This window comes from Eleginops maclovinus, chromosome 4, assembly GCF_036324505.1.
Source record: "Eleginops maclovinus isolate JMC-PN-2008 ecotype Puerto Natales chromosome 4, JC_Emac_rtc_rv5, whole genome shotgun sequence".
In the NCBI taxonomy this organism is placed as follows: Eukaryota; Metazoa; Chordata; class Actinopteri; order Perciformes; family Eleginopidae; genus Eleginops; species Eleginops maclovinus.
In genome coordinates, this window is record NC_086352.1 from 36,893,671 (window position 1) to 36,906,350 (window position 12,680).

At 42.2% G+C, this 12,680-nt stretch overlaps 1 long non-coding RNA gene across 1 annotated transcript; it reads right to left on the reverse strand.

Annotated features, from left to right (window-relative positions):
• Positions 1-11,262: 11,262 nt before the first annotated feature.
• On the reverse strand, positions 11,263-12,459 carry LOC134862654 (uncharacterized). Its single transcript, XR_010165537.1, has 3 exons — positions 12,373-12,459; positions 11,553-11,632; positions 11,263-11,411 (listed from the first exon to the last, which is right to left on the reverse strand). It is a non-coding gene; the product is annotated as an uncharacterized LOC134862654 (long non-coding RNA).
• Between the last annotated feature and the right edge of the window lie 221 nt (positions 12,460-12,680).

Genomic DNA, 12,680 nt, shown 5'->3' on the forward strand with positions numbered 1-12,680 from the left:
TATGACACAGGCAGACGCTGCCAACGCAAGCCTCAAAAACGAATGCAAAAGTCGTGTGTTACGGACAATAGACAAGCATGGCCACCTCAAAGGATATTGCTTTGTTTTTTTGCCTAAAAAGTGCATATAGTGACCATTACAAAGCACATATCAAACGCTATGAAAATAGCCGCTGTGAGATACGAACCCAGTCATGCTTTCAAAAGGTATCAATCCACTGCTTTACCGCTAATGGCCTGAGCTACTGTTCAGACGTTGAAGCAACAAACTGAATGTTTATTATTGACTATTTACTTGTAGCTGTTCCCAATTGAGAAAAACTGTCATAATTGGCTACAACTTCATCACTGGATACATTCAAATAGAGGCATGGTTTGGCAAGGGACTTTATTTATTGTTTGGCCGTCAAATACATGCAGGACTGTAATCTTTGTCCACAGGTGGTTCCCCCACACAATGGCTGTGATACCAGCTTTTACAAAGCGTACACTCCGTCTGGAAGACAAGGGCAAACCAAAAGATATGCTTTAGGACAGTTGTATAATAAAAACATTACAGTAATGAACTTCAAGTGCTCCAAACTTGTCTTACCCATTCGTCATGGGTGTCATGTTCGCCACACACCCGACATAGCTCAGACAAATCATCTGCTGATTACAGATAGCCATGTTATTGGCTGGAATAAATAGCACTTGCATGACAACTGAAAACAAATTAGAAACCAACCTGTTTCCTTGATGAGCTGTTGGGCTATGTCCATTCGCAGATGGCTGATCCCCTGCTCATCAAAGGGACCAGTCACCAGTTTCATCAACAATCAACAAAATAAGTCCATAATTACCAGTTTCCAGAGTGTCTGCTTGTATTTCTTGTATTTGTGGAAATGTAGGGCTGGACTGAGGTGGGGATGGGGACTGAGGTGAGGATGGGACTGAGGTGAGGATGGGTCAGTAATTGCAGATGGGAAACCAGTTTGCCATTTGTGCGGGACAGTGGTGCTGGCTCTATGCCCGAGTTGGTCTATCTACATTATCCATGGTCTTGCCCTTCTTTGACATTATATGTCAGCACTTTTTCCATCCATGCTGACGATTATAAATGGCCCGTCTAAACAGGTATACAGTGGTATGCAAAAGTTTGGGCACCCCTTAGGAAAACCACTGCATCAGTTTGTCACTTGCTGAGCTTTTGAAGCAGCAACTTCATTTTAACATATGTTATACCTTATGGTAACAGAAACATCTCAGTAGTGAAATAACTTTTATTGGTCAAACAGAAACATGTTTATGTGCATTCAAACAAAAATAGGCATGTGCATAAATTTGGGCACCCCTAAGAAATAATTCCATTAATATTTAGTATTGCCTCCTTTTGCTGCAATAACGGCCTGTAGACGCCTCCTGTAGCCACAGACAAGTCCCTTAAGCCTGGCAGGTGGTATTTTGGCCCATTCTTCCACACAAAACGTCTCCAGTTCAGTCAGGTTTCTTGGCCTCCGTGCATGGACAGCCTTCTTCAAATAAATCCATACATTTTCAATGATGTTAAGGTCTGGGGACTGGGATGGCCATTCCAGAACATTGTACCTGTGCTTCTGCATGAATTCCTTGGTGGATTTTGATCGGTGCTTAGGATCATTGTCCTGCTGAAAAATCCAACCCCGGCGTAGCTTCAACTTTGTGACTGACTCTAGAACATTCTTGTCAAGAATCTCCTGGTACTGTAAGGAATTCATGTGGCCCTCAACTTTAACAAGTTTTCCAGTACCTGTGCTAGCCACACAGCCCCATAACATGATAGATCCTCCACCAAATTTTACAGTGGGCAACAAGTTCTTTTCATTGAATGCAGTGTGTTTTTTTCGCCATGCATACCTGTTCATGTTATGACCAAATAACTCAATCTTGGTCTCATCTGACCACAGTATTTTGTTCCAAAATGCTTCTGGCTTGTCCAGATGTGCTTTTGCATACCTCATGCGACTCTTCTTGTGATTAACACTCAGGAAAGGCTTTTTGCACATCACCCTTCCAATGAGCTCTTCCTGGTGCAAAGTACGCTGGATTGTGGAACGGTGAACAACTACACCATCAGCAGCCAGATGTTGTTGTAGTTCTCTGGAGGTGGTCTGTGGCTTCTCTGTGACCATTTTCACCATCCTTCGCCTGTGCCTTTCCCCTATTTTTGTCGGCCTACCACATCTTTCCTTCACACGGACTGTTCCTGTGGCCTTCCATTTCACAACTACGTTTCTGACTGTGGAGACAGACAGTTTAAACCTGTCAGATAATTTTTTGTACCCTTCTCCTAATTTATAATGTTGGATTATCTTAGCTTTCAGGTCAGTGGAGAGTTGTTTTGAGGTCCCCATCTTGCCACTCCCTAAGAAAGAACCTAGGCCAGGCACAGCCAGCTATTACCTATGTTAAATAGCCTTTTTCATGATTGGTTCCACCTGTCTTTGTAATTGAAGGTCTAATGAGCTAATCAAAGCAATTTTGTGCAGCAACCTGTCAGCTATAAATCCGTACAGGTGTTGAAATGAATGCTATTTATAAGGGTGCCCAAACTTTTGCACATCCCATTTTTTGCATTTTATTTTATTATAATAAAACTATGTAATGCTACCCTAAGAATTTTGGTCTGGAAAACACTAAAACGTCTACATCTTTGTAGGAAAACAAATGTTGTTGCTGTGATCTTCTATTATAAAGGAAAAGCAAATTGTCATGAAATCTCAGAGGGGTGCCCAAACTTTTGCATACCACTGTATATATATACAGTGGGGCAAAAAAGTATTTAGTCAGCCACCAATTGTGCAAGTTCTCCCATTTAAAAAGATGAGAGAGGCCTGTCATTTTTATCATAGGTATACCTCAACTATGAGAGACAGAATGAGAAAAAAAAATCCAGGAAATCACATTGTAGGATTTTTAATGAATTAATTTTCAAATGATTGTGGAAAATAAATATTTGGTCAATAACAAAAGTTCATCTCAATACTTTGTTATATACCCTTTGTTGGCAATGACAGAGGTCAAACGTTTTCTGTAAGTCTTCACAAGGTTTTCACACACTGTTGCTGGTATTTTGGCCCATTCCTCCATGCAGATCTCCTCTAAAGCACTGAAGTTTTGGGGCTGTCGCTGGGCAACACAGACTTTCAACTCCCTCCAAAGATTTTCTATGGGGTTGAGATCTGGAGACTGGCTAGGCAACTCCAGGACCTTGAAATGCTTCTTACGAAGCCACTCCTTCGTTGCCCTGGCGGTGTGTTTGGGATCATCGTCATGCTGAAAGACCCAGCCACGCCTCATCTTCAGTGCCCTTGCTGATGGAAGGAGGTTTTCACTCAAAATCTCACGATACATGGCCCCATTCATTCTTTCCTTTACACGGATCAGTCGTCCTGGTCCCTTTGCAGAGAAACATCCCCAAAGCATGATGTTTCCACCCCCATGCTTCACAGTAGGTATGGTGTTCTTTGGATGCAACTCTGCATTCTTTCTCCTCCAAACACGACGAGTTGAGTTTTTACCAAAAAGTTCTATTTTGGTTTCATCTGACCATATGACATTCTCCCAATCCTCTTCTGGATCATCCAAATGCCCTCTAGCAAACTTCAGACGGGCCTGGACATGTACTGGCTTAAGCAGGGGGACACGTCTGGAACTGCAGGATTTAAGTCCCTGGCGGCGTAGTGTGTTACTGATGGTAGCCTCTGTTACTTTGGTCCCAGCTCTCTGCAGGTCATTCACTACGTCCCCCCGTGTGGTTCTGGGATTTTTGCTCACCGTTCTTGTGATCATTTTGACCCACGGGGTGAGATCTTGCGTGGAGCCCCAGATCGAGGGAGATTAGCAGTGGTCTTGTATGTCTTCCATTTTCTAATAATTGCTCCCACAGTTGATTTCTTCACACCAAGCTGCTTACCTATTGCAGATTCACTTTTCCCAGCCTGGTGCAGGTCTACAATTTTGTCTCTGGTCTCCTTTGACAGCTCTTTGGTCTTGGCCATAGTGGAGTTTGGAGTATGACTGTTTGAGGTTGTGGACAGGTGTCTTTTATACTGATAACGAGTTCAAAAAGGTGCCATTAATACAGGTAACGAGTGGAGGACAGAGGAGCCTCTTAAAGAAGAAGTTACAGGTCTGTGAGAGCCAGAAATCTTGCTTGTTTGTTATTGACAAAATACTTATTTTATCGAGGAATTGACCAATTGATTCATTAAAAATCCTACAATGTGATTTCCTGGATTGTTTTTTCTCATTTTGTCTCTCATGGTTGAAGTGTACCTATGATAAAAATTACAGGCCTCTCTCATCTCTTTAAATGGGAGAACTTGCACAATTGCTGGCTGACTAAATACTTTTTTGCCCCACTGTATATATATCTCCTTTGCCACCCAATTTGCTAATTGACTTCATCCAGTGATCAATTTCAATGTCATTGTTACTGTTTTTCCCATTTTTTTGGAACAGCTACATTTAAATAGTCAATAATAAATATTCAGTTTGTTGTTTCAACGTCTGAACAGTAGCTCAGGCCATTAGCGGTAAAGCAGTGGATTAATACCTTTTGAAAGCATGACTGGGTTCGTATCTCACAGCGGCTATTTTCATAGCCTTTGATATGTGCTTTGTAATGGTCACTGTATGCACTTTTTAGGCAAAAAAACAAAGCAATATCCTTTGAGGTGGCCATGCTTGTGTTTTGTCCGTAACACACGGCTTTTGAATTCGTTTTTGAGGCTTGCGTTGGCAGCTTCTGCCTGTGTCATATTGTGAATATCACCAGTTAACATGGTGGGGTTTATTTCATCCATGTCAAACGGTGATTGTAAACAGCTGACAAGAACTGATAAGATGTATATGGTTCAAGCAGCACGTTGTTTGAGTCGGTCGGTGGCGTAATGAGTAATATTCATGGTTGATATTTATATTGCCCAAATGTACGGGTTCGAATCCTGTCGCTAGAGTATGAATATTGTTTATTTTTATTTTTATTTTTTGGCCAGCATAGTTTGAGTTGTTGTCTGTAGGTGATCTCGACATTTTACATGAACTGGTGAAGGGTTTTCTCCGTTGTCTGGTCACACTTCAGACACACAAGTTACGTGAAAATGACGAACCTGGCAACCACAACATCTGGCGGAAAAGGTAAACAAACGCCACCGAGCAGGAACTACAAGACCAGAGAGAAAAGCCTCTGCAGCTATTTTACTGTCAAAGGACTTTCACAAGGGGATCAATGTATCTGGTATCACTTAATCAAAACAATGCCATGTATTTAGGAACAATCTTTGATATAAATTAAGCTGTTGGTGATACTGTATAATAACATTCCTTCCACATACAGTTAGGAATGATACTTAAACATCTGGTGTATACTAGTGCTTCTGAAGTGGACATTTCTGGAGTAAATACAGAAAGTCATAGACACAGTTAGTTGAATAAACACCTTAAAAAAACAATATAGCTTAAAACTCTAAAACTGAAGGAAATATGTTTTTGCCTGTGTGGCTCAGCCTGCTGCTGCTGCTCTGTGTTGTTAACCATTAGGAGACACTCCACACTGGAACCGTGCTCTAACTAAACTGCACTGCTTACATTCAAATTTAAACATATACAAGGATCATTAATACAAACGTTTAATTTCCTCATAATTGATTTGGTTTCAGATGAGGCAGAAGAACCACAAGCAAACCCCAGGCAGATTTTCTCTCAAATCCACAGCTGAGATGAAACTAAATGAATCATACTGCATGACTGGGATGTGGGCTCCTCAATTATTAAGATCAGCTTCAATTACTCCAGCTCTTTTACTCTCCACACACACACACACACACACACACACACACACACACACACACACACACACACACACACACACACACACACACACACACACACACACACACACACACACACACACACACACACACACACACATAATTTCTAAGCTCTTATGTTTGACTCCTCTTGTTTATTTGTCCCATGGCATGTGTCTGAATGCATTACTCACTCTCCTTCAGCCAGCAACCGCAGTGGAGCAGCAGGTCCAGTCCTGGGAGTTAGCGAGCTGTCAGTGGCTATCACACCAACAGCTAGCTGCTGGTGGACTGGCAGAACGATAAAACCCTCTGCTGCTGCACCACTATAGTAATTATTAATATGACTACACTGTGTAAATATCAGTTTTCTGTCGGTTTTGCTGTGGACTGCACATTGCGCGCAGCAAATCTCCAAAAGAGAAACAGCTGAGCAGCTCCCTAGATAGTATGTGGCTGCTCTAACCGGTGACACCAACCAACTGAGGTTCCACACACGCTGCTAACACACACAGTATGACAGGCGGTACCAGTGATAGACCCAACAGATCTGAATCTCACACTGTCAAACTCACAGTAACTGTCCAAAAGTACTAGTTTTTTACTTCACTGTGGCTTTGTTTACAGCATTACAGCAAAAGTGACACAGCAGGTAAGAGGCTGATTATAACAGAGAGCAGCAAATACTAGTAATAACATAAATAAATACTCATCCATGGTTAAAAATGATTAGCAGCATATGAACAGCTAAGTTAACATACTAAGGTTTGAGACATTATACAAATTGTGTTTTGCACGGACTTCTGGTGGAGAGACGAATGGAGTAGACGCTTGCATCGCGCTCTCCCGCACTGTCCTGAAAAAACATAACTCTTTATAACCCAAATCCGACACGACTCTCTAGTAATAGTGAGTAATATCTTCTTCATGATTCATGACCTCCAAAACTAAGCAGACTAAGGAAAAAGACACCAAAAGAGACGACTCCTCCGCCGCGGCTAGCCAGATTAGCATGCCCGCTCTGACTAGCTTGCTGGAGGAGCACCGCCAGTCCATATCGACAGCGCTGTCTGCTGACCTCAGGTTGGCGTTTGCCTCTCTTGAAGCTAAACTAGACACAGTACAGGCCACAGTGACTGACTTTGGTGAACGAATTGCGAGTTTGGAGACCAACGCCAACTTAACTGAACGACGTATCCAGGCCCTCGAAGTACCATGCTCCACTTTAGCAGAGGCTTGTGCTAAGATCTAAACCAAGAACATCGAGGGACGAAGCCGGCTTAACAACGTCCGGCTTAACAACGTCAGGATTGTCGGCCTGCCAGAGTCCATAGAGGGTCCACGACCCACGACCATTTTCTCTGAAGTCCTGATGGAGATATTCGGGGACCAAGTGCTACAAACCCCACCAGAGCTAGACCGAGCCCACTGCTCCCTAGCTGCTAAACCACGACAGGGAGACAGGCCCAGGCCTGTGATCGTATGTTTTCACCGACACCAGACCAAAGAGCTGATAATCCGGGAGCCCGCAAACGGAGGAATGACTTGAAGTACCGTGACTCGCCGGTCCGCATCTGGGACTATTGCCCCGACGTCTTAGAGCAACGTACGGCCTACCGCGATGTCATGGCTAAGCTGTATAACCTAGGCCTCCGACCAGCTCTCATTTACCCAGCAAAGCTTCAAATCACCAAGAAAGATGGCAATAAGAAACGTTTCTCCTCAGTCGAAGAAGCCACTGCCTTCGTGAGGTCCGCGCCCATCCCATGATGTTGCTTCTCTGCCCCGACTTTGTAGTCGGTGTTCAGGCTAATCTACTAGTGGCTAATGCTAATATCGTTACCGGCTTCGGGATGACTCGCCCACCCGGTAAGAGTGTCTCGACACGATAACACTTAACACACAGTGACTGTGAACTCTTACTAGTGTCGTACGATGCTTTTTGAACACTGGGACTCTTAGTTTTAATAAAACGCCGTCTGGGCTTGTTGAACCGATGTTGTGTATGGAGTCTGCCCCTGTTTGTTTTGGTTAACCCTTGACCATACTTTTCATTTTTATTAGGGGTAATATTAGTTAAACGTTTAATACAAAGATGCCTGGAATTCTGTTGAATGTTTTATTTATTTTTTTTATATATGCTACGTGAAGATGCAGCCTCTCTACTTATGTCATTGATTTCTATTCCTGGGGCATATCGCCCCCTACTGCTCTAAAGGGATGGCATGGTGGGAAAACTTGCATTGTTATTTCTTTGTCTAAAAATACTCTGGGGGAATTTTCCACAGTGACTGTTGTATTTGTTTTTGCTCACATGTGAGTAGTTTGGTTTTAGACCTTGCAATGTGGGAGGCACTTAAACTTTTCTCTGTTATTGTCTGACTGTCTATTCTATAAGGGTTACATTTTGTCCTGCGGGAGTGGTGGAGTTATGGGGATCAGTGAGTATATAAAAACAACAACTGGAAGCTATAGGGGTTTTAAATGTGTTAATAGGGTTTTCTATTGTTGTTGTGTTTTTGTTTTTGTTTGTTTAGTTTTTTCTTCTCTCCTCTCTTCTCTTTCTTTTCTTTCCCTGTTCTCTTTATGTTGTTCCCCCTCCCCCCTAAAAGCATCGTCACTGTACATCTTCCCTTAACCAAGGGTGAGTAATGTATAACACAATTACACCTCAAAACCAGAGCTGCAGGTTTGTGTCGTGGAATGTTAGGGGAGTCAATGGAACAATTAAGAGGGACAAAGTGATTTCACACTTGAGACAACTCAGAGGGGATATTTATTTCCTTCAGGAACCTCACCTCAAGTCCTCTGAGATTTCACATATTAAAAGACCTTGGATGAGTCATGTATTTCATTCTAAATTTTCCGCGAGGGCGAGAGGGGCGGCAATAGGCTAAGAGCACAATGGAACTTCCAGCTAACTTCCGTGTGTTGCGTGTACGCTCGACAACTTCCGGTAGGTCGTGTTGTTGTGGTGATTTCCCGGAGATGCTAGTTTCGAGTTGGTGAGTAATAGAGTAAAATGTAGTACAATGAGCGGATTTCGGATAAAAGAGAGAAAGATGTCGTATCAACGAGTCAAAAAGTCGGCCCTACATTGTTATGTACCCCTTTGTACAAATTCGTCTCGGTACAATAGTACTATTAGCTTCCATAGCTTTCCGGTTGATGTGTCTGTGCGAGCCGAATGGATGGTGAAGGTACAGCGGGACGACTTCATACCAAGCAAGGTTACTCGTGTTTGCAGCAGGCATTTCATAAAGGACGATTTTGTTGTCAATCCGGGGAAATTGAGGAGGTTGAAGAAAGGGACCGTCCCTGCTCTTTTTGCTTGGAATAACTTTCAAGTACCAACACCGAGGGCGAGCGTGTGGGAGCGGAGACCCAGAGCTGAGAGCCATCCTCTTGTCGACCCAGAAGAAGAGATGGAGGTGGCTCCCCTCGCACCGGATCATGATTATTGTTTAACTCAAACAACAGCTATGATCGCGGATCAGTTGGCCGAAGAGAATGAAAGTCTTTGCCAGAAAATGAAGGAGATGGAGCTGCAAATTGAGGCTCTCCAGCTGCGGAGTTGTTTTGGATTGAGGCGATATGCCGGGTCGGACGAGGAGGACATCCGATTTTATACCAGGTAAATCGTAATTAAGGTTGTTTTGGATTGCAGAAAGCTGATACTGATATTATCATATGACACAGCACTTAAATACATGCCTTGTACCATATTAACGAGCCTGCTAATACCAGACTCTTTGAATCATGTAGCTGGTAGATGCTACTAGATGGTAGCCTACATTTTAACATTGATAGACTAAAAATCACACAAGTCCTATACTTCAGTGAAAGTAAAGATGGGCTACACATGGTTAAATATGTCTCCGGTAAAAGACCACCTTACAAGAGTATTTTAATTTAACCACAGTGCCACAAGAGTATTTTTCTTCAAGTGTCAAATATCAAAAGTAAAATTACTGTCATTTATGATTAATGATATGATTAGGCCGGAAAATGTACTACCTACAGCACTCAGTCAGATGTTTAGGCACAGCCATTCGTTAAGTCTTCTCTTCATGTAAATTAGTAGTAGTAAAAAGTAAGATAATTGACCTTGTGTAACTAAATTAGTCCACCATGACTAACAATGTTATTTTTTTGTATTTAGTTTGAAAGATTCCATTCCATTCTGGAGGCTCATCGAGCCAGCAACATCAAGGATGATCCGTGTGACAAGTGCCAAAGAAACATCGGTCTGTGTGGCAGAGAAGAAAACATCCCACAAATCAACCAAGTTGCTGCTATTTATTTGACAAACAATATACTGATTCACACCACAATTTAGTTTTGCCTTACATATACTGACTTGTATTTTAATTAAATTATTTATTTAAAATCTATATCAACTTTATTTCCCTTCATTTCCCTCAAGTGGTCCTCACACATATTGAATATTGGTTTAAAATCTAGCAATACATTGGTGTGTACACTTTGAGTGAAGTGGTCAATCCTAAACATTTTACAACTCCATAAATAAACTTAAAACAACCCACTTGAAGGCCTCACATTATAATGAGAAATCAACCAGAACAAGACATTTCTAAGAATTCATTGTTTACTGATCATACAACAGATATTTATGTAGGTATGTGTAGAAAAAAAAGAAGTCTGCTCTCTCTCTCTTATTTTTTGTATCACATCACTGTCCCTGTATATTCTTTGAATCAGGGTGTCTTCCTCCGCAAACACCACAAAATCGCACCACTCCATCCCCGTTAGGAGCAGCTGACCCTGCACCTGCCAGTAGTAGCCATGACCTGGCTTCAATTCCAGGTTGCCGTCTTTCATTTTCAGATGTGGATAATCCACATAGCTTTTAATGTTTGGACATTTTATTTCCACGAGGCCGAATTCAGAACACTCTGTTGGGTCAAAGACAACCCCATCTGGGGATGTGCCTAACCAGGGTGTGTCAGGGTGTATAACAAAACCACAAGGGTAGTGGTTCACCCTCTTGAGCTGGCAATACTCCTCGATGGCATCATCTTCCATTTCGAGACCCCTCTTCATTGCTGCTGTCTGACGGACCCCTTAGAGCAACCGGTCAGCCATCTTTTCTAAGGTGCAAGGTTTTGCATGGCATATTTCCCCAAAATGTGATGAGGTGAGTCTAAGTTTTCTCAGTCTATGCCAGTCTGTAGATGCACTTTGGCCCCTAGTTGCACCCTCTATGTTCTTAGCCATTTCCCAGGTAACCTCAAGTGACTTGAAGTGCAGCTGTTGATGCTCAGAGAAAACAGACATAAAGCACGATGTTTCCAGTCTGCAGCCAGCCAATGGCAAATCTGGACGTGGTGGAGCATCAGGGTGAGCAACAGAGCGACTTCTTGCCATGGGTTGTTGATATGAAAGAGGACTACCTACTTGTACCAAACCAAGTGCACAGTTCACCAGTGGCACCTCACAGGTGATACCCATTGTACAAATGGTTGGTGCAGAAACAGGGGTGAACTCTTTGTAGATCTCTGACACTTTGAGAACAGACAGGTCCAGCAACTCTCCACTGGTGGCTTTGTACAGTGTGGACCTATATGAAAAGTGGATAAACATCAGTAAGATACATCATGTAATAACTAAACATAACAAAACTACAGTTTTCTTGATTGGTTGAGAAAAGTAGGCCTAACAAATTAATTAAAAGGCTACTAACTAGAAAACAAATTCTCACCTTACTCCCTCGGCCATGGTCCTCTGCTTTGGTTTGGCAGACATCACAGCCATCTTTTCGATGGGACCTGGTTTAATACCCTGTGAATATAGGTCACAAATAGCAGGGATGAGCTTATGATGTCGGTGGGTAGATGTAGTATTGTTATTATTGTTCTGTCCTCACCAGGCGCCCATTCACTTGACTAGACAGACAGCTAACAATAGAACGATGGAATGACTTTCTGAGGCAGAAGTGGGTTTTGAACATTTACTCCATCCTTCAAGTTTACAGAATTCTTCCTTTTCTCCTTCGTAAACTAAATAAACAAACAGAAATGTACATAAAAGTGTGTTTGCTTCATCCTTCTACATACATACACAGTGTAGCATAGAAATCACGTGAGGAAAATAACATACTAGTTAGCTTGCTCGCTCTACATGACTTGCAGAAGTTCTTCAGACATTCTATCTACACAAAAACGATTTATTGCCATTAATGTGACTACAAATTAACTTAAGATGCATAAAAGCATAAATTGGTCCTTCATACACAAAATCATAAACATTGACTTACAAGCAAAGCCTTAACAAGGGCAAGAACGTCCTTCAAGGAGGAGCATCTCTTCACCTTGGCATGTTCTGACTCAACTGAAGTAATGAACTTCCTACTCTAGCTAGATTTGACATCACAGGAAGTTACATCAGCTGAAGGTAAGTATCAAAATAAAAGGCAGGATTAATAATGAGTGTTTCCTCACTAGAAAGACACTAGGTGGCGCTAAAACCCCCAAAAATTCCAATGCCATGACAATTATAGTTACATTATTCCCGAGACTTGCCATGGTTCTTGGCTTGTGCCACTGTTGTTCACTCTCCGTACAGCTCAGCACTGGTGGAACAACTGGAATGTCAAGCTGTGAATAATGTGCAGACTGGAAAAGTAGGGCCACACAATGGTTACACAACACTGATCCAGCTACACATGTACAGCTGTGATGGACCAGCTCTACAGAAACTGAATCCTTCAGCCCCACCTGTAGCAAGATGTAAAAAAATTTAAAAAAAAATTAATAATCTTTTTCTTTAGATTTGTTCTGTGTTGGTGTTGTCAGTGATACAGTCTATTTGATTTGCAGGTACACATATT